General features: G+C 54.2%; 1 protein-coding gene across 2 annotated transcripts in view; it reads right to left on the bottom strand.

Annotated features, from left to right (window-relative positions):
• Positions 1 to 26,953, bottom strand: part of KCTD16 (potassium channel tetramerization domain containing 16) — a 58,715-nt gene that overhangs the window by 29,675 nt on the left and 2,087 nt on the right. The window lies entirely within an intron of this gene.

Below are 26,953 nucleotides of genomic sequence, written 5' to 3'. Positions count from 1 at the left end.
AGCACAGGGACAGCGGCTCAGAGCACAGGGACAGGAGCTCAGAGCACAGGGACAGCGGCTCAGAGCACAGGGACAGGAGCTCAGAGCACAGGGACAGCGGCTCAGGGCCACATCCCCCCAAGCACAGGGACAGGGTCCCACACAGCCCCCCTGCCAGCTCCTCACATCCTCAGCTCCTCAGCTCCGTTCTGGGCGCTCCCCTATTGGCAGATGGACTCTCTCAGCTCCTCTCCAAAGAGAACAGGGAGCCACAGCCAGCAGGGACCTGGGGGGCCTGGGCAGTGCAGGTGGGCAGTGCCTCCAGGGAGCAGGGGCCTGAGGGGCTCTGATCACCCAGGCACAGCTTGATGCAGCTCACACCGTTTGTGGGATTTTCCCTGCACATGGGTATCTCCATATCAACACTTCTGTGGGTTCAAGCACACCCGTCTCTGCAATAAAACGGGGTCAAAGCAGTGACTGACTGCAGACCACAAATACACCACCAGCTCTTCCTAAAAGGCAGCTTTTGTCAGGTTTTGTTGGCCTGTGGAGCCACTTGTGCTAATGCTTCTTTCCCCAGTTCCCCCATCCAACCACTCCCCTGCTCACAAAATGCTCTCAGCAGCAGCAGCAGCCTCGGGCTCTGCTCGTCATTCCCTGTCATGCAGCTCCTCTCACATGTTCTTGCTTGTGGTGAAAAGGGAAATAAAGAGGAGGCACTGAATGCAGAGCAACGCTCCATACTCCCTGCTTTCCCTATAAAGATCTTTTTTTCCCCTCTGAGCAGGAAGGTACCGGCACCCATAAAATGACAACACTAAAAGACTGCTGGAAATCAGGAGAAATACAATTGTAGATGTGCTGGGAATGTCTGCACGGGCAGAGCTGCAGCTTCCAGAGCACCTGCCCCAGGGGCCAGGTATATCCCAGCTTGGGATGGGAGCTCAGGGAAGGGACAGGCACAGGGATGGCCCGTGGTGAGCACAGGGGATGGCTGGGCACAGGGGGTGTAGCAAGTGTGGGAAGAGCAGCCTAACATCACATCCCTCAGAGTGCAGTGAAGGAGCAGAGCCCAGGATCCCATTCCTGGCCCAGGTCAGCACCCCACCTTGGTGTGGTCACTGTTTCAGCCAGAGACAACCCTGCTACAACCTGGAGGTTCCTTCAGCCCGCACATTCCCCACCTGGCCACCCCGTCCCACAGAGCAGTGGGAATTGCCAGCTGCTGGCTGATGCTGCAGGTCCTGTTCCAGGCACAGAGCCACGGGAGCTGAGGCAAGGGAAGACACAAATGCTGTAATTGGAAGGTACCTGGGAGTTGTCAGTGCTATCAACAGAAAGGCAATTACTGTTTGAAAATTAATCTGTTTTGGTTTTTTTTTGTTTGTTTGTTTGTTTTTGTTACCCTATTGTTATTCCTTTTTTAATGTCAGAATAAGCAAAACAGGAGATTACCTGGTGTGCTCTCCCTTGAGGGAAAATGCAGTTAAAATGGAAATGAGCAGCAGGCTGGCAGCACCTGCTGCTGCCCAGGGACAGGTATCCCACACCAACTCCATGGCCAGGCTGAGCCCCTCCCCCTGAATTCCTCTGCCCCCTCTTTTCCCAGCACAGCCCCGCTGCTCCATTGCCGCCAGCAAACCTCCATGGTTCAGGGGAACGGTGTCCCTGTCACCCCGCAGCTCTGCTGCTGCTGCACTGCCCCTGTCCTCTCCAGCAGCTGGCAGAGGGGTCTCAGCTGTGAGATGTCCTTTCTTCCCTCCCAGCCAAGCTCTCAGTCCCAGTCCTGGTCCCCACACTCTGCTGGAGCCTCTCCTGGCCCTGCTGTGCCCACGGCAGAGGAGGCACCTCTGGCACTGCTCCAGCACAGGGCTTCAGGCAGCTCCTCTCCTCCAAGCTCCACATCCTGCACGAAATCCCTGCTGAATCCATCATTTGGAGACCCCTCTCCCACAGCTTCCTCAGCTTCCTGTGCAGTTCTCACACTGGCCTGTTTGTCTCTGCTCCTCATTCGTTTCTGCGTAATTTCATCCCTCAACACATCTTTAATTAACAGCTCTGTGCTGGTGACTCACAGATGCATCTCTCAGCTCCAGCCACCTCTCCTTCAGTCCCAGCCCCAAAGCAGGCACCCTCCCAGCCCTGGGCAGCTCTGTGCTGCAGGGCTGGGGACACTGCCCCCCTCTCTTTCCAGCTTCCCACATGTTCCTGTCCATTGGGTCACACCCTGATCACACAATAACTCAGTCCCGTGGCTGGGACCACCCTCAGCTGGCATGGCCTGGCCTGGCTGCACCCACACCGTGCCAGCTCTTTGGCCCGGGGCTGAAGGTGCCTTCTCTGCTGGTTCCTGGTAAACAAAATCCCATCTCCATAATGATTAAATTCTTCTCTTTGGCTGCTCCTCCTTCCTGACATTCACACACTGCCAGAAGATCCTGGGAAAGGTCACAGCCCCAGGTGTCACCTCAGTGTCCCCCTGCAAACCCTTTCTCTGCCTCCTCTTCCTCACAACCATAACTGCTTTACCTCCTTCCTCTCTCCTGAAATGGGCTTACCACAGAGTGCCAGCCTGGTTTGGGTTGGAAGGGACCTGAACCCCCATCCCATTCCAGCCCTGTCATGGGCAGGGACACCTCCCACTGTCCCAGGCTGCTCCAGCCTGGCCTGGGACGCTTGCAGGGCTGGGGCATCCCTGGTTGTTGGGGCATCCCTGGTTGTTGGAGCATCTCTGACTGTTGGGGCATCCCTGGTTGTTGGGGCATCCCTGGTTGTTGGAGCATCCCTGGTTGTTGGAGCATCCCTGGCTGTTGGAGCATCCCTGGATGTTGGAGCATCCCTGGTTGTTGGGGCATCCCTGGTTGTTGGGTCATCCCTGGCTGTTGCCCTGAGACCCTTGTGGGAAGTGTGTTCCCCCCTGGCCTGTGGGAAGAGCCCCATCCCGACCCCAGGGCAGTGACTGCGTGGGGAAGGAGCTGCAGCCCCTCCATCCCTGCCAGCACAGCCCTGGCAGCCCTGGGGGCGGCTCTGGGCACCCGCCGCCAAGGCATCCCACAATCCTGGCTGTCACTACTACGGGGAGCAATGACAGAAGTCACAGGCTCCAAGGCAACTCACTCATGACTCAAAAAAACCGCGTGGGGGTGGTGGGGGTGGTTGGAATTCACATGGATGCCATGCAAGTAAAAGAAAAACTAAACTTTGGCTCCTTTAGCAAATCATACAGTTGGGGGACCAGCACCCAAAACCAAATAGAATAAAAAATTATGTTCTTGATGGAGCAGAGGAGGCTGACACGGAATGAAGAGATGCCAGAAAACACAGGAGATGAAAAGCTGCACTGGCTGACTGAGGAGGCTGGGAACGAGAAGCAAGGAAAACTGAGAACGGCAAAAGGGAATCATGAATGATGCCTGCTTCTTGTAAAAACAAATTTTAAAAAAAAATCCTCACTTGCAAGCCATAGAGATTTTGGGCTCGGTGCTGTAAACAGGCTCAGGAACACAGCAGATGCCTTTTCCTGCACTGCCCCCCCGGCAGGAACCTGCAGCCCCCCGGGAGCAGCACTGCCACGAGCAAACGGCGGCAGAACAGATTGCCTGGTGCCGGCCTGCACCTTCCTGCGAGCTGGGAACAATCGGGGACGTTTGATTGTTAGAGTGAGAAAGCCGTTAACGATGTGTTGATGAACACAAAGTTAATTTTCCGATACATTTCCTACAAACTGTTTCTTTAGGAATTCTCCTCGGAGCGCGGAAAGCAGCTTGCAGGAGCTCCTGTTAGATATTGACTGCTGCTCGGGGATCCTTACGGAAAATGGTCTGTGTTCGCTGGGCAGTTCCTGCAGGGAGAGGGCAGCCGGGACACAGCAGCCGGACCGGGTCTGTGCGGCCCGTGCTGCCTTCTCTTCCCCCAGAAACCTCCAGCGCAGCCCGAGGGGAGCGGCTTCCTCAGCTGGGTCACGCAGAGAGTGGAAATTCAATAGGAAAATGGAAATATCTGTCACTGCACCGCAGGGGAGAGCGAGAGCAGGGGGAGCGGGCACGTGGAGAGGTGGCTTTGGGACAAGGGGGCACAGGGAGAGGGAGCAGGGAACTGAGAGCCCAGCGGGGAGCGCGGGGGCACAGCCCGGGCAGGGCCGGGAGCGGCGCCCAGGGATGCTCCGGGCAGCGCTGCGAGGGCAGAGCGCGGCTGGGCACCGCCAGCAAACACTGCACAGCTCCCAGAGAGAAACACTTCTGAAAGGAGGACATGGGAATGCGCTCCGGGAGGGGAGGAACCGAGCCCCGAGCCCCGAGCCCCGTCCGGGCTGCCGGAGCCCCCGGAGCCGCTCCCGGTGCCAGGGGCGGCCGTGCCGGGCGGGGCTGGGCTCGGGCAGGGCTCAGCCCTAAGGGGGTAAGGGAACCCTAAGGGGGGGTAAAGGAGCCCTAAGGGGGGTAAGGGAGCCCTAAGGGGGTAAGGGAGCTTTAAGGGGCTAAGGGAGCCCTAAGGAGGCTGTACCCAGGGATGGCTGAGTTCCACAGTGCCCGCAGCCCTAAGGAGGCTGTGCCCAGGCTGAGCTCCGCAGTGCCCGCAGCTCTAAAGGGGCTAAGGAACCCTAAGGGGGCTCTTCCCGGGATTGCTGCACATCCCCAGTGCTCAAAACCCCTCCCAGAGCTGGTGCAGAGCGTGGGGACCGAGCAGGGAGAAGAGCAGAGCTAAGGAATAGAGCAGGGAATAGAACAGAGCTAAGACAAGCGCTCGTGGTGGGAAGCAGATGTTCCCCGCACGGATCCCAGCACCCACGGAAAACGGGCACTTTGCATTTCTGTCTCCTTCTGAATGAGAGAGCACCAACTTAGCAACAAAGCCATGGACAAACAGCTCAGGAATAACGCGGTTTTCCAGTCTAATTTGCGCTGTAGGCTGCGGGAACGTGCATTGTGCTGAGGGATTGCCGCGGCACGGGTTTTGCAGGCTGCTCAAGCCCATAATAACGAGCACATGTCGGGGATTTCAGCGCCCGCAGGCAGCGGCAGAGGCGATTCCCCGTCCTGCTGAAGCTGTAAAAGGCAGAGCCGTGTCCCTGTGCCCCAGTCCCGAACACAGACCCTGCAGGGATGATGGCCACAGGGACAGCTCGGTGCCCTCGGGCTCCTGGGGCCACCGAGGCAGGACAGGAGGGACCGTCCCCATCACCCCCAAACCTCGCCCCGGCCCGTGGGAGGACAAGGGGCAGGAACTCTGCCTGGTTGCTTCCCATGGCAGCACAAACCTCGGAGCGGGATGGAGCCAGCCCGGCCCAGCCCCAGGGCAGAGGGGCCGCAGGAGCATCCAGAGCTCCTCCTGAGGCCGGCCTGCCTCCCCCGGCGCTGCGCAGAGCCCTGCTCCTCCTCCTCCTCCTCCTGCTGCTGCCCGGCTGAGCCCAGGCACGGCTCGGGGCTGTGCTCGCACACCGCAGCAGCCCTGGGTGCCTCTGCACAGCCCGCACCTCTGCCAGGCCTTGGAGGGCAGCCCAGGGAGGGTGGGATCCCCAGCCCCGGAGTGCCCAAGGAGCTCCTGGAGGTGGCACTCGGGCTCTGGGCTGGGGCACAGCTGGGGCTGGGTGATCTTGGAGGGCTCCTCCAGCCTCGGGGATTCCGGGATTCTTCCCCTTTTTCCCAAGACCCCCACCTGCTCACATGTACAATTCATTTTCATTTACAGTTCATGACCTGGTCTTCAATTTTCCCCAACACTGGAACATTTGCAATCAAGGGTGGGGCAGGGACAAGGAACCCATGAGCATCACCAGCTGAAACACTTCTCATTCTTTCCATTTTTCAAACACTGATGGATCCCAGCTACAGGACACCTTGTCCTTGTGCATCACTCACATCTACTTGGGTAGGACATTTGTTTTCATGTAATAAATGGTATGTGGGGGAGAGGAAACAACCAGATCCATTTTGTACTTTGGAATCCATTTTGCTTAGAAGATTAACTAAAACCACTATGAGTCCTTTTTAAAATAGTCATACTTTTTTAAAAATGGAAAAATTCTCACTTTTTCCTTTAAAATTAAAATTCACTGATGATACACACTCAGCAGTGAAACAGCTTAATTTTGCTCATCATCATCAAGAAGCTTTTGAGTGACAGAGTCAAGTTAAAAAGCCCTGATTAGCACATGAAATGACAGAAAAGATCCAAACAAAAGCAGAGCTTCAGATCCCTCAAACACCCCTCAAATAAATAAAATGTTGGTGTTGGCAAAGCTTCTTTGTGGGATCTCCAATTCAGGAGAGAAAATAATCCCCTTTTTCTCTTGGAGAAGCCTCAGGTGTGGCTACACACCAGCCAGCAATAAAACCTGGTCTGGCCAAGGGAGAGGAGTGAAGTGCAGTGTCTCCTGTCCCCTCAGCCCGCCCAAGATGATAAAGCAAATAATTCCAACTACTGTGAAGAACCTGAGAGTCACCAGGGGCTGCTCCTCTAAGCCTCCCTGTGCCAGTGCTTTTCCCAAATACCTGGGTCCCTTACTCCTGGAGTACCTCAACACCTTCCCTGTCCTCCAAACAACACTGGCCGAGATGATGACACGACATTTTCAGATAAAGCAGCCATATTCCAAAAGGAAAGTCTGAAACAGGAGAAAAGCACAGAAATGCTTCAGTCACACCCTGAGTGTCACCCGCTGACCTCTGAGAGCCAGCCGGAGTGAAAACAGCCCAATAAATTCAGGGAGGGGAACAAAGAGTGGTGCAAAAGCACCTTCTGCTCCTCTCGAGGAGTGTCAGGAGCACTGCAGAGCAGGAGCAAAAGGGCCTCATTCAGATTTAAAGATAGATAAAGCCTGATGTTCCTAATGGATTATCACACTTTAAAATAAAGCAGATCTGATGTGCTCAGCTGAGCTGCCTCCCCTGACACCCCAAGCTTTTAGAACTGGCCTCAGCCCATGCCCACTAAAGCTCCATCAAATAATTACCAGCACTTTGGCTGGGGTAGAGCTTTAACCTCACACTGCATCATTTGAGGGAAAATTCAGAATCCAGCCACAGCTCCTTCCTTATGGAGGGGATTGGAATGGTCAGTGCTGCTGCCTCCCACACTGCCTCTTTAGCTCCTGGTATTGATGAACCCACAGAGCTCTGCCCTGGCTGCTCCCGGGGCATTGGCACATGGGCGGCATCCAGACTGGGCAGAGAGAGGAGCTGGTGGCTCAGAAATGCCAGCTGGGCACTGCCAGCTGGGCACTGCAGCAGCCGGGGAGCTGTGTGCCACAGGGACAGCTCTGAGCCCGTGCCACCCCCTGTGCCACCCCCGTGGTGGCACAGGAGAGCGTGTGACCCTCGGAAAGCCAGGGCAGCCCCATCCAGCGCTGCCTCCCCTGCTGCTGGAAAGGCCTCTGCTCTTCTGGAGACATACAGTGTGCTCCCACTTTAATTTCAGCATGTGGATCAAGTAATTGTTTGGATTTTAATATTGAGTCTACGTTTCACTGATTTGCATTTAAATGTGTTGTCAGAGAACTTCCAGAAGTCTTTAATAAGAAGGGCGATTTGCATTTTAATGTGCACTTAAAGAATTTGAAGAAGTCTTTTCATGTGAGCTGTGTTATCTGAGGAACGTTCACACTGGAGGGGAATGAGAGATGCAAGTCCAAGCCTAACGAAACTGCTTCTGGGAGACAGAGAGACAGCCCAGCCTTGCTGGACCTCGTGAGGAAAGACATGGTCCCAGCGCAGGTGTGCCTGAGAGGGAGAGCTGGGGAGGGCTTGCGATGGCTGGGGAGCAGCTCGGGGGCTGAGCACTGCTGCCCAGGGCTCTGAGGGACCCTGGGCTGGGACAGAGACCCTCGGGGGCTGGGGCTCTGCAGGGCCCAGCTGGAGCTGCCCAGCACCCAGCGGGGTCACAATGGCTCACTGGCCAGGCCTGGGTGACAATGGCTCATTGCCCAGGAATGGTGACAGTGGCTCACTGGCCAGGAATGGTGACAATGGCTCCCTGGCCAGGAATGGTGACAATGGCTCATTGGCCAGGCTGGTGACAATGGCTCATTGGCCAGGAATGGTGACAATGGCTCACTGGCCAGGCCTGGGTGACAATGGCTCACTGGCCAGGCTGGTGACAATGGCTCACTGCCCACGAATGGTGACAATGGCTCACTGCCCAGGCCTGGGTGACAATGGCTCACTGGCCAGGCTGGTGACAATGGCTCACTGCCCACGAATGGTGACAATGGCTCACTGGCCAGGCCTGGGTGACAATGGCTCACTGGCCAGGCTGGTGACAATGGCTCACTGCCCACGAATGGTGACAATGGCTCACTGCCCAGGCCTGGGTGACAATGGCTCACTGGCCAGGCTGGTGACAATGGCTCACTGCCCAGGCCTGGGTGACAATGGCTCACTGGCCAGACTGGTGACAATGGCTCACTGCCCAGGCCTGGGTGACAGTGGCTCACTGCCCACGAATGGTGACAATGGCTCACTGGCCACGAATGGTGACAATGGCTCCCTGGCACTGCCCTGCAAGGTCAGGGACACTCAGCTTCTCTTCTCCAGCTCCTTTGCCTTGAGCTTTCTCAGGGAGCAATTGCATATGCCTGCAGATTATCATAACAGAAAATTGAATTTCTACACTGCTCTTTGTGTTCTCAGCTGAGAAACAAATGTCTTCGATCTGCAGCATAACTCAGATGATCATATAGCAAAAACATAAGGAAATAAAGTTATAGAATATCCTGAGTTGGAAGGGCCCACAAGGATCATCAAAGTCCAGCTCCTGGCTCTGCACAGGACAACCGCAGGAATGTATCTTGTGGCTCCAGATTATGAAAACAGGCACTGGATCTACTCTCTACAAGAAAACCTCTCAAGTTCAGATAATCTTGAAAGTAAACCAGGTCAAAAATCCCTGCATAAATACCCAAAGCAGCCCAGAAGTGCCCATTCCAGGCAGGAGCAGAGTTCCAGCCCTAGCTCCCCTCCAAGGCAGCCCCTGTGCCCCCTGGCTGTGTCCTCTGCTGAACAAGCACATGGCTGAGCCATCCAGCAAAGATAAATCACCTGGGGAAACAAAGCCATTTATTTTTAGAAGATGAGTCCTTCACTTTCAGTTCACATAACTTCACTGCACCCAGTGGCTCTGGCTGTGACCTCCTGGGGATGCTGGCATTGCTGCCACCATGTCCTGGCACTGCTGTCACCCCACCATGTCCTGGCACTGCTGTCACCATGTCCTGGTGCTGCCGCCACCCTGCCCTGGCACTGCTTCCACCATGTCCTGGCACTGCTGCCACCCCACCCTGGCACTGCCATGGCGCTGGGTAGGCCCTGGGGTGGCCTCTGCACCCTCCCTGCCCCTGCCTGGGCTTGGGTAAAGCAGCTCGCCCTGCCCTGTGCTCCCCAGGGGTAGCTGACAGTTCAATCAGACAACCAGGAAGGCTGGAAAGACCATCCAGCCCAAGCTTTGATAAATCCCAGAATGACAGAATATTCTGTTGGAAGTGACCCACAAGGACCATGGGGTCCAGCCCTTGAGTGGGTGGCTCCCACAGAGCCCGCAGCCTTGGCACCATTAGCACCATGCCCTGCCCACCTCAGCCAATGCCAGGGCTAAATGCAGATCTATAAATAAATATAAATATACTGAAATATGTACCCACATGTCCAGCTGCTGCCCTCCCACAGAGCTCTGACCAGCCCATATCCCACAGTGCAATCCAAACTTTAAAAACTGCAATTAACCAAGAGCAGACATATGCAGGGAGGCAGCACAATAATTAGAGCAAGGCAAAGTGGGTATTCAGAGTTTCCATTCCACAACACATAATTGGTCCATAAGTGAGAGTGTTTGTTTGTTTACTCAGAGCAGGGTCACCCGCTGCTGCCACTGAACAAAGCTGTCACGGGGTTTACATGGAATAGGCTTCTGCTGCTTAAGCCAATTATTTTCTCACCAGAGATCAGAGCATCAATAAACACCAACAAATAAACCAGTTCTGATCAGCTGAAATATTGGTTTTGTGGGGGTTTTGTTGTATATTTACTGCAGTAAACAAAGCCAGTGTCACATCCACACTGCCAGCTCCTGGGCTGCTCCTGAGCCTGGCCTGAGCTTTGTCCCCATCCAAATGCCAAGGGCATGGAGCAGAAACCACAGTGCCAAGACAGGTTTGTGCCACCCTGTATTTAACCAGCAGTTCCAAAACCAAGGAGACCTTCCCCTGTTGCAGAAAGCAGAAGTGTTTCTGGTGGCTTTGGATGGCCACAGTGACACAGGTGTCCCTGTCTCATTTGGCACATTGTTCTCAGGGTGTGCAACACACACCAAGCCAAACCTCAGCTCCAAAGGCTGAAAACCCAATAAAGGTCCCACTGAAATGATTTGAGCCCCACCGGTGGATGGGCTCAGCAGTGCTGCTCCTGCAGCCACAGGCAGGTTCATCCATTTTCCCTCAGGACCTCGTGGCTGGAGCACATCAGCTGTGGGATAGGGCTCATCATGTGGAGCCAGCTCCTCTGGGGACAGATGGGACATGTCCCTGTCCTGCAGAAGGAGCCTGCTCTGGGTGAGGCTGGATCCAGGTGGACGTGTTCAGAACAGCTCAGTAAAGATGTGACTCCTGTACATCCAAACAGCTTCTGGCAAACGGTGTCACTCTGGATTTACCAGCTGGATGGCTCTGGAGTGGCTGTGTCCCTGTGCTGGCTGGCACAGAGCAGGACAGAGCTGGCTGTGCCAGCCCAGCCACCCAGAGCACAGCAGCACACACAGCCCGGAGCAGGATACACACAGCCCAGGGCAAGGCACAGAACAGGGCAGGGCTCAGCACACACAGCCCAGGGCAGGGTACACACAGCCCAGGGCAGGGTACAGAACAGGGCAGGGCTCAGCACACACAGCCCAGGGCAGGGTACACACAGCCCAGGGCAGGGTACAGAACAGGGCAGGGCTCAGCACACACAGCCCAGGGCAGGGTACACACAGCCCAGGGCAGGGTACAGAACAGGGCAGGGCTCAGCACACACAGCCCAGGGCAGGGTACAGAACAGGGCAGGGCTCAGCACACACAGCCCAGGGCAGGATACACACAGCCCAGAGCAGGGCACAGAACAGGGCAGGGCACAGAACAGGGCACAGCACACACAGCCCAGAACAGGGCACAGCACACACAGCCCAGAACAGGGCACAGCACACACAGCCCAGGGCACACACAGCCCAGGTCTCCCCATCTGCATTCCCAGCTGGAAGGGGAAGCTTTGGGTTGGAGCTGCAACCCCAGGGCCCTGCTGGAATGCAGGGACACAGGACTGTAGGAGCACACCCCAGCAGCCCAGGGACAGGGACAGGACACAGGGGGAGCCCCCTTTTTGGAAAGGCTCTTGGCACACCCCTGGTTTGGTCCTTCTCTCTGCACTGGGGCTCAGAGTGGGGCACACAGGGATCTGGCCGTGCCCACTGCTCACAGCAGCACTAAGAAATACAGGCCAAGGCCTTTCACAAAACCTGCTCAAAGGAAATACAATTTTCCCCCACGAAACATTCTTTAAGGTTTATCTTAATCTCTTCTTTTCAGTCACTGCATCCCTTGGGAATAAGCACATTAAACCACTGATGATCTGTACAAGCAAGGAAAGGCATTACAGTGCCATTATCAATAAAAACCAATTTAAAATCCTCCCAATATTTGGAGAAGAGCTACAGCACAGTTGCAAACAAAATCTCTGATCGCTTTTTCAAACAATATTTAATCTGTCCTATAGCCATGGTTTGTAAAAGCTGCATCTGCAAACAAAAAATAGTATGGGACTGAGGCTGTCACTCCAGCTGAGCAAACACTTCCCAGTGTCTCTGATATTCCACTTATTATTCCATTTACTTGACTCACCAAAACATACTGGTGATTATTCCTTGCAGTGGAGAAAGCTGGCAGGGTCAGGTGCAGGAAATTTGGGTGCAGGAAATTTGGGTACAGGAAATTTGGGTACAGGAAATTCTGCCTGGCCCCACCAGCCTGGGGGTCCCTGGGATGGAGAGACAGGATCAGTGTGGGGACAGAGGGACATCCCTCCCATCCCTCAGCCTAGAGGGGCTCAGGGATTGAAGGCAAGGTTTCAAACACGGTGTCAAGTGCAAGAAGTTGATATTGCAGAGCTCTCTGAGCCTCTGGTTCAGAAGCAGCAACAGGAGCTTTCAAGCATTCCTGCTGGAGAGGAGGAAGGTGTGGGTGGTGGGCACAGGAGAGCTCCTGCAGGGACACAGAGCCAAGCCCCGTGTCTGGGGCAGGGGCAGCTGCAGATGGCACAGGAGTCAGTGTCTGTCCTTCACAGCATTGTAATGCCCACCATGAAATGCTCACTGCCCTCCCCCAGCCCCCAGGGGTACTGCAGCCCCAAGCAGAGCAGCACTGGCGCTCCCCAAAGCTCCTTCTCCTCAGCCCTTCCCCTCAGCCCTGCCCTGCCCAGCTGCTCTGAGGGAACCCGAATTAGCTCCAGCACCTCTGGCTATGGCACGGCCTCCTCGGTCAATGTCATCTTACCCGGGATAATTATGGCAAATCCTCATTATCAGAAATAGGTGGGAGGGTGATTTTGTGTGCTCCAGGGGATCCCCAAAGCCCAGCCCATCAGTGTGGCTGGCCCAGCAAGAGGGGACGTGCCAGCCCTGGGGGGACAAGGCATCTCACAGCCTTGGAGATGTGGTCAGGCATCCCTGAGCCTCCCTGCAGCCCTCAGCCAGCTCCTGCACCCTCCCAAAGCCTGCACATCTCCACCAGCGAAAGTAGCAAGCCCGGAGCCAGGGTGGGATCAGGGGTCCCTGGGCGCCTCTGTCCCCCCAGTGCTGCATTCCCAGACCTGCTGTGTTTGGAGGGTGGGAGCAGAGGCACCAAAGCTCCGTGGGCTTTAGCAGGAGAGCTGTGATTGCACATTTGCATGCGGGAGAGGGGATGAGTAATGGCAGCAGGCACGAGGGAGGAATAACTGAACCTGATTAGCCCACACCTGCACTGCTGCTCTGCCCTTGCCCATATGTCTGTGGGCTTTGGTGGGACCCTTCCCTGCTCCAGGATGGACACGGGAACTGTACCAAGGACAGGGAACAGACAAAGATTTATCTTTGCTGGCCCAGGCACTCGATCACAGCCAGACCTCAGCAATACGTTCTTTGTTAGGAGTAAGCTGGGCAGACACTTCCTCAGTGCTCTAACCCTTGGGAAATGTTGTTTTCCCCAATCTACAGATCTCAAACACCTCCAGCTTGTTCCAACTGCAGGGAGCTCTGGGACTCTCCTGCTCTCTGCACTGGGCTCTAAATCAAACACCAGCAGCAGCTGGCAGCAGCTCCCCGTGCCCAGCTGCACACAGCAAACCTCCTGCAGGAGCAGCTCCGTGTGCCAGGGCACACCTCACCCTCCCAGGAGGTGCCACCAAATGCAGCTCAGCAGGGACAGAGCCCAGGCACAGCCCGGGCAGGCACGGGGAGCTCCTGGGTCCCCCCTGGATGTGTGACACAGCACAGGGGCACCAGGCTGGCAAATGTACACAGGTGCTTTGTGCCAAACACTGGGGCCTTCGCATGAAAATTAGTGCTGCGTGGTGGGTGTAAAATATTCAGGTGGATATTAATAATTTGTAGCAGTACATGTATTTTCTTTCTATAAAAAAAGGAACAAGCCTATAAATTATGACGAAAATACAACGCCGTGTTTCATGACAGGGTTAGATAATCCCAACCGCACTGGCAGAAAAGTGGGGTCAGCCCGGGGTTATTCCAGTGCAATCAAGAGCAGAAGGCTGCCCTGCCATCCTCCCCCAGGTGTGTGAGCCCTGCCTCGGGTGTGGGGTCAGGGCAGGGCTGGGATCAGGGATGACCCTAAGCCTAAGCCTAAACCTAACCCTAGCCCTAACCCTAAGCCTAACCCTAAGCCTAACCCTCACCCTGCCTCTCCATGAGCCTGGGGCAGGGCTGAGCTGCCCTGGGCACACGGACAGTTCTTCCAGAGGAGGGTAGGCTGAGCACATGGGAACTGTAAATAAAATATAGAGAGAGCAGTTTTAGGCAGAAATTGGGCTATTTCAGTCTATCATTCCATGGAAAAGAGATTCTGAGACTTGTACATGTGCACAGACACAAATGCACTCAGGGAAAGAAGAAATGACAAGCAGAGCAGTAACAACAATAGTCAGAGAGTAATTTGTTCTTAACCTGTTCAAAATAAAAATAACTGGTGAAGAAGTTCACTCCTTGGACCATCTGCATCTCATAAACATAAGTTCGAATCCTGACACCATCTGTTCCATTGGAATTTTAATGCCTCACCAATATGCCAGCTCCCAGTCCCGCAGCAAGGACAGCAGCCCCCTCACGTCCCAACCCTCCTGCTGGGGCTGGGCTTTCCTGGGAGGGGAACGGCCTGGAGCCAGCTCAGGCAAAGCAAACCAGGGGCTTCTCCTCCCTGGGCTGGGGGAAGCAGCCCCAGGCCACCAGCAGCACCCAGGAGCCCCCACAGCCCCGGGGGAAATTTGGGCAGGATATCTGAGCAGTAAAATATGAACAGAAAAAAATCCTCTGGGTTCTCATGGAACATATTTTGTTCTCCATAGCAGCACCCATTTGCCATTCTGCAGAGTCAGCAGCATGTGCACCCCTTCCAGAGGGGATCAGCCCTTCCAGAGGGGATCAGCCCTTCCAGAGGGAGATCAGCCCTTCCAGAGGGGATCAGCCTTTCCAGAGGGAGATCAGCCCTTCCAGAGGAGGGATCAGCCCTTCCAGAGGGAGATCAGCCCTTCCAGAGGAGGGATCAGCCCTTCCAGAGGGAGATCAGCCCTTCCAGAGGGGATCAGCCCTTCCAGAGGGAGATCAGCCCTTCCAGAGGAGGGATCAGCCCTTCCAGAGGAGGGATCAGCCCTTCCAGAGGGGATCAGCCTTTCCAGAGGGAGATCAGCCCTTCCAGAGGGGATCAGCCCTTCCAGAGGGAGATCAGCCCTTCCAGAGGGGATCAGCCTTTCCAGAGGGAGATCAGCCCTTCCAGAGGGGATCAGCCCTTCCAGAGGAGGGATCAGCCCTTCCAGAGGGAGATCAGCCCTTCCAGAGGGGATCAGCCTTTCCAGAGGAGGGATCAGCCCTTCCAGAGGAGGGATCAGCCCTTCCAGAGGGTATCAGCCCTTCCAGAGGGGATCAGCCTTTCCAGAGGAGGGATCAGCCCTTCCAGAGGGGATCAGCCCTTCCAGAGGGAGATCAGCCCTTCCAGAGGGGATCAGCCTTTCCAGAGGGAGATCAGCCCTTCCAGAGGGGATCAGCCCTTCCAGAGGGGGATCAGCCCTTCCAGAGGGGGATCAGCCCTTCCAGAGGGGATCAGCCCTTCCAGAGGGGATCAGCCCTTCCAGGAGAGCCCAGCCCTGCAAAGGGGCCCCATCACCACCACAGAGCAGGTCCAGTCCCCTGGCACTCCCTGTGCCACTCTCACCTCCCCGACTCTGCTTGTGGTGACAAACAGATGCTGAGACCCCAGCCAGAGCCAGAGTGGCTGCTGAGTGAAATCAGGTATAAGTTTGGATTCAATGGCAAAAAATGTCCTGTGAAGTGTCTAAAAAACCCCACTTTGCTAAATTAGCCTAGCAAGATTTATCCCATCTTTTAATTAATCATTACTGGAGAGGTTGAAGTCTTTGCATATTTTTATTGGTCCTAGTAGAAAGAAATCCATTTTAAAATGGAAATTATTATAATATCTGCATGGCCTTCTTCAATGATTTTCTTTTTTGCTTAGCAATATTGTAGAGTTACAAACCATACATCATGTCCTGTGCTGCTCAGAATCAATTTCTTCACAGAGGAAAATCAGAAATGTGCTCCCTCACCACTGCAGGATATAAAGTGAATGAAGCTGAGGGAGGGAAGAAAGGCAAAACACAACCAAGCAAGTAAATCTTACAGACGTAGCCCATATCCATTTTTTCCTGATCAATGGAACTCTGTAGGCATGTTCACAAAATTTAATTAAGTTCTGTTCCCCAAGAAATCTATGTGCAATGTTTCCCTGCAATTATTTATTTACTGTCTGCCATGTAGCTTTTAGCTTTCCTCAGGAGAGTGCTGGATTTCTGCTGCATTTCCATCAGCACAGGCTGCTTCCAAAGGCTTTGGGGGAGGGTTTGCTCTTCCCTCTCTGCCTGTGGGTTGATTGTCTTTTTGCAGAGAAAATCTGTGAATGTTTTTAGACATTCTAAAATTCTACTTCAGCATCATAGAGTCACAGAACCATGGATGGTTCTGGCTGCAAGGACCTTAAAGCTCACCCAGTGCCACCCCTGCCATGGGCAGGCACTGGAAGGGCACAGTTGGGTGGCCCTGAAGCTTCTCAGCTCTAGGCTGGAATTGTGATGGTGTTTGTACCAGAGGCATGAGCAGAAGCAGGACAGGCAGTGTCCAGCTGAAGGCCAGGCTGCTGTGCTGCCAGCCAGGGCTGCTGTGGGGGCCAGGGCTGTGCCTGTGCCAGCCAGGCCTGGGCTGATCTCTCACCCTGGCTTTTTAAGATTTTCTAAGCCTTCTGATGTTGACATTCTTGTAGTGACCTTTCTCACACACTTTCTGTGAATAACTCATTGTTTTGCATTCCTTTATGAAGCAGGAGAAAGTTGATGAACTGTTAGTTTGACCAGTGTCATTGGGAGAGGTGGCACTGTCACCATCCAATCCACTGTCACTTTTGGAGAACTATAAATGTTGGAGTCAGAAAATAAACTTCCCTTTTTCTTCACCTTGAGAACAGCGGTGTGCGCTTGTGTTCTTTCGTGTCCTACAGTGACACTGATCCCTCCGGGTGTGGCTGGGGCACAGGCTCGAGGCCCGGTGCTCCTGTGCCAGCCAGGCCTGGCTGATCCCTCCGGGTGTGGCTGGGCCACAGGCTCGAGGCCCGGTGCTCCTGTGCCAGCCAGGCCTGGCTGATCCCTCCAGGTGTGGCTGGGCACAGGCGTGCAGCTCCTGTGCCGCCGGGCTGATCCCTCCAGGTGTGGCTGGGGCACAGGCTCGAGGCCCAGTGCTCCTGCAGGGGATCTGTCTGGGCCTGGCACAGCAGGCACTCACTCCCAGGGATGGGAACGTCCCATGAAGGGAACAGAGCAGCCTCAGGCAGCCCTGAGTCCCCTGCCTTATCTGCAGGAACCCGAGAGGCTGTGCAGCTCTCAGGGAGAGGTGGGCAAATCTGTCATCCTCCCACACAGCAAGGCCTGGCTGCCAACGTGCCACCTGCCTGTTCCAGCCTGCTGGGGACTCGTGGGCTGCTGCTGGAGGGAAGGGAGGCAATTATTGACAGCTTCCAGTGGATCAGCTCCAGTCCTTCGAGTCTCAGCACAGCAAAGATTACCTGGGCTTCGTAAACCCAGAAAACTTGTATAAAGTGAACACTGATGCTTCCTAGGTACAAGTCAAGTATTTTGGAGATTTAGAAATGAAAATAAGATAGAGCAGGGTTTGATCCTCCCCACCAGTGACCTCCACTAGATCTGGGACCTGGGCTCTCCCCAGCCCTGGAGATGTCACTGAGTTGTGAAAATTCTTCCCACACACCAAACTTAAATGAACTTCTCACTCCCTCTGCACGAAATGGCCCCTCTTGACTTCTGCCTTCACCTACAGGACTCTAGAGCAGCAGATTCTTTAATCAAGTCTTTACCAGTGAAAGCATTTCTATCAGCAGCCTTATTTAAATATTCTTTGTCTAAGCAGGGGAAGGCATAGAAGGCTTCTGTCTGCAGCCTGTGCTCTGAGGGAAGGGAATGATTTAATCCTCACATAACACAAGTGCATTGACTTGAGAGAATAGAGGGTTTGTTCTCCTGAATGCTCACAAATTAATGAAATCAAGACTACCTGGAAACTGCTCTTCTCCCACCTCGAAAGGAGAGGTTTTGCATGCTGGTAATTGTGCCTCTGCCAGGGAGAGTGGAGCCACCCATGGGCTGCACGTGGGCTGGGTTAAACAGTGCCCAGGGAACTCCTCAGGGCCTGGGTACAGCACCTCTCCCTCTAGGAGGCTGTGGCTCTAGAGGAGATGGCAGGATTGAGACAAAGTCACCGTGGGCAGGGCTGGCAGGAGGGGTCAGCCAGAGCCCTGGGGTTAAAGCAGGGCCAGGGCAGTGCCCCTCCCTGTGCTGGCACTGCTGGGGCACCTCCAGGGCTGGGGCAGGAGCGTGGCCAGGGCAGGAACAGAGCTGGGGAGGGGCTGGAGAATTTCTGAAGGAGCTGGAGAGGGCTCAGCCTGGAGCAAAGGAGGCCCAGGGGGCCCTTGTGGCTCTGCACAGCTCCTGCCAGGAGGGCACAGCCGGGGGGGTCGGGCTGTGCTCCAGGAACAGGGACAGGAGCAGAGGGAACGGCCTCAGGCTGGGCCGGGGCAGGCTCAGGGTGGGCACAGCAGGAATTTCCCCATGGAAAGGGGGCTCAGGCACTGGAACTGCCCCGGGAGGGTTGGATCCCCATCCCTGGAGTGCCCAAGGAAGGGCTGGAGGTGGCACTCGGTGTTCTGGGCTGGGGACAGGGTGGGGATCAGGCACAGCTGGGACTCAGTGCTCTGGGAGGGCTTTTCCAGCCTCAGGGACCCCAAGATATGGGACTCTGTAACAGTGCATCATGGCCAAACTCCTGAGACTGAAGGAATCCAACTTCCCAGAAGTTTTCAGCGACATTTTCCCAACAGTGACCTCTCAAGGAAGCCCAGCAGCTCTTAAGCAAAGCACATTGAACACATTCCCTGTGTCACAGTGAGAGATTCACCATGGCAGCCTTTCCAATTAGACAGCCCCCACGGGAGCACACACTGCCAGGGCAGAGCTGCACAAAGGCTGGGCCAGCTCTGCACTGGGGAGCTGCTGCAGCTCTGCTGGGCTCAGCACAGCTCCTGCCATTAACCCGAGCTCCTCAGAGCCGCTCTTCTGACTCTAAAAAAACATCAACAAGAAAGGGCACCAATAATATAATAAATGGCATTATTTATGCATAAAATTCTGTTACCACTGACCACCGCTGGACCATTAATTCAGAAAAAGAATTCCCTCTGCAATTCCACAGGAGGACAATGGTCATTTATTTTCCCCACAATTAGGCTGCAACATCAAACCAAAGGAAAAAGCACCAGGCAGCCTCTGGAGGCCCAGTTCCCTGCACTGACTGATGGTCAGGAGAGAAAACCAAAGAAAACCAAAGCCAACATACTTTTAGAACAAGCAGTAACTCCTCAAATTCCTTGCTATTGATTTTGGCACGTTAGAACAAGGGGGTTTGAGATCTTCAGTGTTTCCCCTACACTCACCTGCCACATGACAACACAGTGAGGCAATGGCACTGTGAGAGAAAATTCTGTTCCAGCTGTCTATGAAAGCCCCATCACGGGTCCTGCTGGTGGATTTAGTGTAAGTGCTGGTCAAAAATCCCATTTTTATAGGAGCATCAAAGGGCAGGTTTGCAATAAGCCATGTTCACCTCCCAGCCTCGGGAACAGCCTGAGATTCTTCATGGGACTAGTGCTGGACTTGCCCACACCAATGAAAGCTCTGGGCTGAGAGAAATCCAGTGACATTCCCTTTGCAGGAGCACAAACACTCTCCCAAGTTCTGTGGTGGTGTGGTCTTTCCTCAGTCAAGCTTTGCTTGGAGTTTTTTGCTTTGGAAATATTTAAAGTGCAAAATTCAGTCAAAATCAGCATGTTCCACTGGGTTCTATTTCAGCCTGATTTAATTCCACTGTAAAAATACACTCTGATTCAGATTGATGGAAATTCAATCTGAAGTCCTGAAATGAGTCTCCTCCAAAATATGCAGAGAGGATTTTTCTCTCTAAACTTGACTTTGAGGCCCTGGCCAAGCCTGAGGCCAGGAGGGCAGTGCTGGGTCTGTTCCCAGCTGCAGCCCCTGCTCAGAGCCAGGGTGGGAGCATCCCTCAGACTGCTGCTCCCTCCACACTGCTCTAGGAACACTCCCCAGAGCCCAGGATCATTCTCTTCCTTGGGATTTAGGATTTGGGGATGTTGTGCTCACTTTCCAGCATCACAGCAGCAGGATTTCCAGGGTGGATTGCAAACCAGGATGGCCACAGTTCCCCTCAGTTTGTTTCTGGTAGAGGAATTTTTCAGCAGTCCTAACAGCTAATCAATGAGCTCCTGGAAATCATTAATCACGTCGTTAGGAGAGTCAGGGGCAGTGCAGGGAAATTTGTAACACAAGTGATGTATGAGCAGCTCCTGGATGGGGAGGACATGAGTGAGAGTCGATAGAGGGGTCACCAGGGCACCCTCCAATTGACCAATTTACATTTGTGGGCATTTCTACTCAGCTTGGACCCGCTACTGAAATGCAAAATAATTCTAACAGCTCCAGACTTCTCTCTCTCCTTCAAACACTGTTGGACAGCTGACTTAGCAAGCTGCTTTGGGGAAACTCAAGAAAACAGCCCAGCCAGGGCTCTGCTGGGCACTCTCTACTTCATTTACCCAGGCCCTGCTAGCAGAGATAAAGCCAAGGGACAATCACTGCAAGGGACATTTGCTCCAGGAGCCATAGAACCGTGGGAGCATGGAATGGTGTGGGTTGGAAGCCCTGTCCCCCCACACCTGGTATAAAGTCCCTCTGTGTAAGCCCAGAGTGCCTGGGAAGGCTCAGTCAGGTCCTTGAGCCTGGGACCACACCAGGCTGCTGCACTGAGCCAGGGAGGGACACATCACCTCAGCATGAGCTCTGGCCCACACCTGAGTGCTCAGAGCTGCCCCGGATGAAGCCAGGTGCATTCCAGGTGTTCAGCACCTCCCAAACCATCCCCACAGCACCCTCCCTTACTGAGCACATCTGCAGCTTCAGCTCCTCTGATCCTTGGGCACTGGGAGCAGCATTAGGAGGCCTGATAATGGCAGCAATGTTTGAGTGTATTCCAGAATTAACTTGAGTGCATCTGAAGGTACCAGGGGAATCGCTGCCACAGGATTCCTGGGTCTGGCCAGCTTAGGCAGCATTACACTTCAGTGACAACTGAAGTGACTCCACCAAGCCTAAAGCACTTTAGTCTATTTTCTTCCTTCATAAAATACAATTTTGAGCAAAGAAGCTCAAAGGAAAAAATGGTTCTTCCTTCTGTGTGGAAAGATGTAATTTAGATTTTGCTTAGTGTCTCTGTATTTATTGTATGTGAGCCTTGAACTTGAAAAGCCGAAAAAAAAAAAAGAGGAGAAACTGAGAAAATATTGTGGTTACGAAATTAAACAAATCCAGGATGGCTGGACAGAAAAAACCCAACCTGCTGCAAGGAAGTGTTTGTCTGCGTGCACAATATGTTGCTGGTATTTATTGAACAGCAAACGTCGGGTTGTGTTTTCTTATTTGCACTCCTTCACTCTTGCTGATTCTGCTTTCCTGAGACCCACAGCTACATTTCAGCAAGCTCTGGAGGAGCCAGAGCTCAGCAGGCTGAAGGAGCTGCAGAAAGGGGCTGCTGGGAGCTGTTCTCAGCCCTGCCCAGGGTCATGGGGCTGCCTCACCCAGGAGTGCCATCCCTGGCACAGGGCAGGCATTCCCTGTGCCCACAGCCCTCCCTGGCACAGGGCAGGCATTCCCTGTGCCCACAGCCCTCCCTGGCACCCAGGAGTGCCCTCCCTGGTACAGGGCAGGCATTCCCTGTGCCCACAGCCCTCCCTGGCACAGGGCAGGCATTCCCCGTGCCCACAGCCCTCCCTGGCACAGGGCAGGCATTCCCCATGCCCACAGCCCTCCCTGGCATAGGGCTGCTTCCAGCTCAGCAAACCCTGCCCAGCTCTCTAATGGGGCTGGGGACCTCGTGTGCTGCTCCTGGCCCATGGCCAGCTCAAGGCTGCACTTTCAAATACATGGATTTTTTTTTTCTCCCCGCTAAATGCCAGCTCTCCTTGGTTAGTCTGTTAGTCATTATGGTCTTTTTCTGGATCACAGAGCAGCAGCACTGCAAGTGCCAGGGGAGGCTGTGCCTCCATCCCTCCCCGCTGCCCTGTGGCAGCCCTGGTGGCTGGGGACAGCGAGGATGTGCCCACGGCTGTGCCCATGGCCAGGCCCTGGCTCCACCAGCCCCACGGGGGTGTTTGCAGTGCCCCTGGCACACTGCCCTCCTGGCAGCTTGGGAAGGGAGGGAAAACACAACCTGCAGGCCACAACCTGCTCAACACCTCTGCAGGCAGGGCTGACTTATCTCACCAGCCACAAAGCCCCTTCCTTCCCCCAGTCATGGGAGAGAGGGGCAGAGGGACGCAGGGACAGAGGGACAGAGGGACTGAGGGACTGAGGGGCAGAGGGGCAGAGGGGCAGAGGGACAGACAGACAAGGCTCCTCCTTGGCAGCAGCCTGCCTGGCTGCTGTGCAGCTGCTGGGACAGGGGGCTGCTCCCACACCCAGCAGGTGCTTGGAGCAGGGGACAGATGTGGGCAGAACCAGGGAGCCCATAAGGGTCACACCCAAGGAGTGTGTCAGGGGTAACCTGAGTTACCAGTGAGCACTGGGCAGAGCAGGCCAGAGCCAAAGCCATCCTTGCTGCCTCCTCAACATCCCTTTCTGTAGATGTTAGAACAAACTCTGAGCCCTAAATCCAACTGACTCTTTTGTCAAGTTTTGCTTTGTTTACTCACTGAGCAGCAGATTCTTGGCCCAATCTGACAATCAGATCTGACACAACTGGTTTCCAATGAATAACAGCATTTCTCATCTACGGAATAACTCTAATCAACAACTCTGCAGGTTTTTCACTCTGCCCTGACAAATTGGGAGAGCAAAAAAGCTTGGAGCAAGGTCCTTCAGCCATGAACAGCCTGACAGACCTGGCTGGCTGCAGCCCCACCACCTGCAGATGATCATCCTGCAGAGAGGGTTTGCTTTGGCAAGAGGAACCAGAGGCATCAATGATGACAATAATTACCTGGAAACAGAAACATCTCCTGTCCGCAGGGAAGAAACTTGCATTATTCATTGGATTAAACTTCGTTTTGCTCACTTTGGGGTCATTTTGATCTTCAGTGATTTTAAACCAGACAGAAACAGCTCCTGGATCATGTGACAGTATTGGTTTAAAGAGAACTGGGTGATGTTCCTCTCCCACATCTTGCCCGTTTGACAGCACAGCTGTGGGTGTCACTGTGCAAAGGCTGCTCCGTTTTGTGAGTCAAATTTCTGCCACACAATGAATTTATGAGTCAGTGGTAGGCACATCAGTATGGGATCCTTTAGCTCAGTCACACATGCACAGTGACAGGCCCCAGCTGGCTGCAGCAATCCCAAATGGATCCTCTTGTAAAACAGACAGCAGGATTATCCCAGGGAACGGTGCCCAAAGGACAGGCACTGGGGAACATCACCTGACATTCCTCCTTCCTCCTGCCCGTCCCCAGCCAAGAGGATTCATCTGTTTATCCCAGGACACTCTGCAGCCTGCTTCACAAACATCTCTACCCATCAGCCTCCTGCCAGCAGTGCAAGGCACACCTGGCCAGCTCCTGCCCAGAGCAAGGGGGCCCAGCATCCCGAGGGTCCTGGAGCGAGCAGAGCCAGCACAGGGCCAGCAGGAGCACCCTTCATCCATTCTTGGCTTTCAGAGCTACAGCACCAGCAATGTCTCACCTTTTCCTCTGCACATCTGCAGTGCCTGGGCTGCTCCCTCTGTGCAGCTGGGAAGGGGCCAGTGCAAGGAAAGGCTCCTCCAAATGAGACCAACCGTCCTGTCAGCCCTTCTCAGAGAGAGGGACATGGCTCCAGGGTGCTGGGGCAATAGCCGTGTGAGATGGGGCTGACAGGCAGTTTTATGCCATGCCATGCCATGCCATGCCAGGCCATCCCTGGCTGTGTCCCTGAGGTCCCAGCTGCCCCACAGGCACACACACATCCCGCTGTGTCACAGCACTGCTGGCAGCAGCTCAGGCCTGGTCCCTCCCCGCAGCGCTGTTCTGCTCTCCTGGCAGTGGCAGCAGCCCCACGCAGGGGTCACCCTCTGGGCTGGCAGAGCTGTGGGGCTGCAAGGAGCAGAGTGCTGGTTTGTGGGTTATGGTGGAGAGGAGCACAGTGCTGCCACGGCCCAGGAATGGGGCCGGGCTATGGAGGGCTGAGCCAGCCCGCTGCTGTCACAGCCCCCACCCCAACATCACTGCCACAGAACAGATGTTTGAGTGCACACTTTGAGTTCATCGCATTATAAAGGCTGAAAACAGGGGAAAACGAAGACCCAAGCAGAGGCTCTTCACCCTCTTCAAAAATGAGACAGTTTGGAGACGAGGTTTTACTTTGAGATCATAAGAGCAATAGTGGGGAGAACCACCAAAATGGTTGTGGTCAGAAATCCAGCCCATAGCCAGTAGAAAATTTAAGGAAATGTCTTTGCTATAGGAGAAACCAGAGGGAAAGGAAATGCATGAGCAGCCCCTCAGCTCTCAGCCCCTCTCCTCCTGTGAGCACGAGCCTGGCAGTGCCCCATGCCACCCCCATGGGAGCTGTGTGGCACAGACCTGCTCAGGGCTGGCTCTCTGGCCCATCCCAGCCTGTCTCCAAGCCCTGCAGTGCCATTTGGGGGTGGCAGGAGCCTGGCAGTGCCCGTTGTGCCCACGCCCCAGGTTCTCCTCAGCAAACAGCTCAGGGCTGGCAGTGCCAGGCTCACCCTGCAGGCTGGTTTGGGAAAGCCCCCCCCACGGGGAGCTCTCTCTCTCCTATACCCCCTAAGAGCACGGCATGGGCCCATGGGACAAAGGGCCCTGCAATATTGATGGTGCATTTCTTCCCAGCACACGCTGTACCCGTGTGAGAGCTGCTCAGCTCACACCCCCTCCACTCCATCTCAGCCACTTTCAGATGGATTTGAACATGAAAAATGCTCTTTATCTTTGTGCCAACCACAGGCATTTTCCTTCCCAGTGCTATTTGGAGCATACAATGTGTTTGGTGTATTGAAACACCATTCCTCCCTGAATTCTTGCTCCTTTGGACCTAATCATCCATTTCCAGCCAGGAAGATTTCTTCCAACAGACCTCTCACAGCAGTTCCTGAGCAGCCCTGCAAAGACCACCTCTGCCTGTCCCTCCCCAGTTGTGTTAGACACCTCCAGGTTCAGGCCCATTAAGCTGCTCACAGCAGCTCGATGATTAATGCTTACACAGACACAGCTGGCAGCATCTAAAGAAGTAATTATGGCTAAGCAGCTGCAGAGGAGATGCCATGCTCCACTGCAAAGCCAGATGTCAATTTTATTGGTCCTCGAAGTTTCAGATGAAAGGGCTTTGGGACAATGGGAATGGAATTATTTCAGGAGATGTGGAGAGGGAGCTCCTTTGCTCCAGGTGGAGCCTGCTGTCAGGGGCCTCAGTTGCAGCCAGCCCTGATGTGGGGCCAGGGAAGATCCACAGCCAGAGCTCCATGGCAGCAGCACCAACACTGGGCAGAACTGAACCACTCGGGCTGGGACAAGAAAGGGTCATCAGGCACCAGAGCCTTGGCTTTGGCTTTTACCTGGGGAAGGGCACTGAAAAATCCACCTCTGAAACGGTATCAGTGTCAAAACCCCACAAAATCCATCAGAGCCAAATCCAAAGCCTGCTGAACTGAATAGGGATCTTTCCAGGAACTTCAATTGTATTTAACTGATGAGAGAAGATTTTGTGACACCTGCTATGGACTTTCATTCTCCGAAATTTCTATGGTACCTCTCCTCTCAGTCCCTACCCTGGCTGAAGTGATGTAGGAGCATTGTGCAATCCTTTAAGGTAAACATTTCAGAAATATGAAAACCAGGAGTCTGTTTTGCTAATTCAGGGAAAGCCTATGTTCATCCTCTCTTCAATTAGCAGAGATCATTGTGCCTATAAAGAACTTATATTTTTTCCTTATTTTAAATATAAATGCCAGCAAAATTTTTCTAATCCACTCCTTTACCTACATTAATTCTCCTCCTAGAACTTGTACAAGACACTGTAATTTCAAGCAGAAGCTTCTTAATAACACAAATCATCTATCCCTGTTGGAATATAAGCGGATCCATGACCTTAGAACTATTTTGCTAAGAAATCCAGCTAGAAAACTAATTTTAAGTAAGTCTACAGATGTCAAAAACCCAGATGGCTTTTCAGGATGCTAACTTAAGCTTCATTGCATAAGCAGATTAGGGCTGCCTGTTGAGCCCCACACAAGAGTAGATGGCACAGAATCCATGGAATTACACCCAAACTGTTCACTTCCTGATGCATCTTCCATCAAAAACTTTTGTCAGCTCCCCACGCCAGGAGCCTGCTCGCTGTGAGCACCACACCCAGGGTGGCAGTTCTGTGTTCTCCCTCTATCCCTCTGTCTGTCTGTCCCTCTATCCCTGTGTCCCTCTATCCCTGTATCGCTCTGTCCCTGTATCCCTCTGTCCCTGTATCCCTGTATCCCTGTATCCTTGTATCCCTGTATCCTTCCGTCCCTCAATCCCTCTATCCCACTGTTCCTCTGTCCCTCTATCCCAAGGCCACTGGCCAAAGCAGCAGCTGGCTACACTGATGGATGGGGCAATTGTTCCATCCTTCATCCTCCTCAAATGAAAATGGAGGCAAAGGGCCTCCTGAACCTCTCAAAGGTTTCGGCACGGCAGATGTGGAATGATTTTGTGGTACAGCCTCACGGGATCCAGATTAGCCCGCTGTTACCATTGGTAACCAGCTGTACCTGGCCATCAGCTGAAGTTAATGAGCCCTCGAGCGCTGCAGCTCAGGGCAGGAGCAGCGTGGCTCCGGGGTGGCTGCGGGAAGCAGGGCACACGCTGCTCCTGGAGAGGACACCCGCCTTTCCACGGCCGTGTTGTGTAACAAGGCCCAGCCCCTGCCCCTCTCTGCTCCGAGCCCTCATTCCAGAGCGCAGCAGCTGCTCTGAGAGGGCCCCGCTGAAATGCGGCCAGAGGGATGGAATTGTGTTTTCCCTCCCTGCGTGGAAGCGTCAGGGCTGCTGACAGATGGCTTGGCTGCCTGTGCCCGATGATTATCAAGCT

The sequence above is a fragment of the Camarhynchus parvulus genome, chromosome 13 (assembly GCF_901933205.1).
Source record: "Camarhynchus parvulus chromosome 13, STF_HiC, whole genome shotgun sequence".
NCBI classification, from domain to species: domain Eukaryota; kingdom Metazoa; phylum Chordata; class Aves; order Passeriformes; family Thraupidae; genus Camarhynchus; species Camarhynchus parvulus.
The sequence above is the reverse complement of the archived record's forward strand: the minus strand, read 5'-3'. Positions and strand labels throughout refer to the sequence as shown.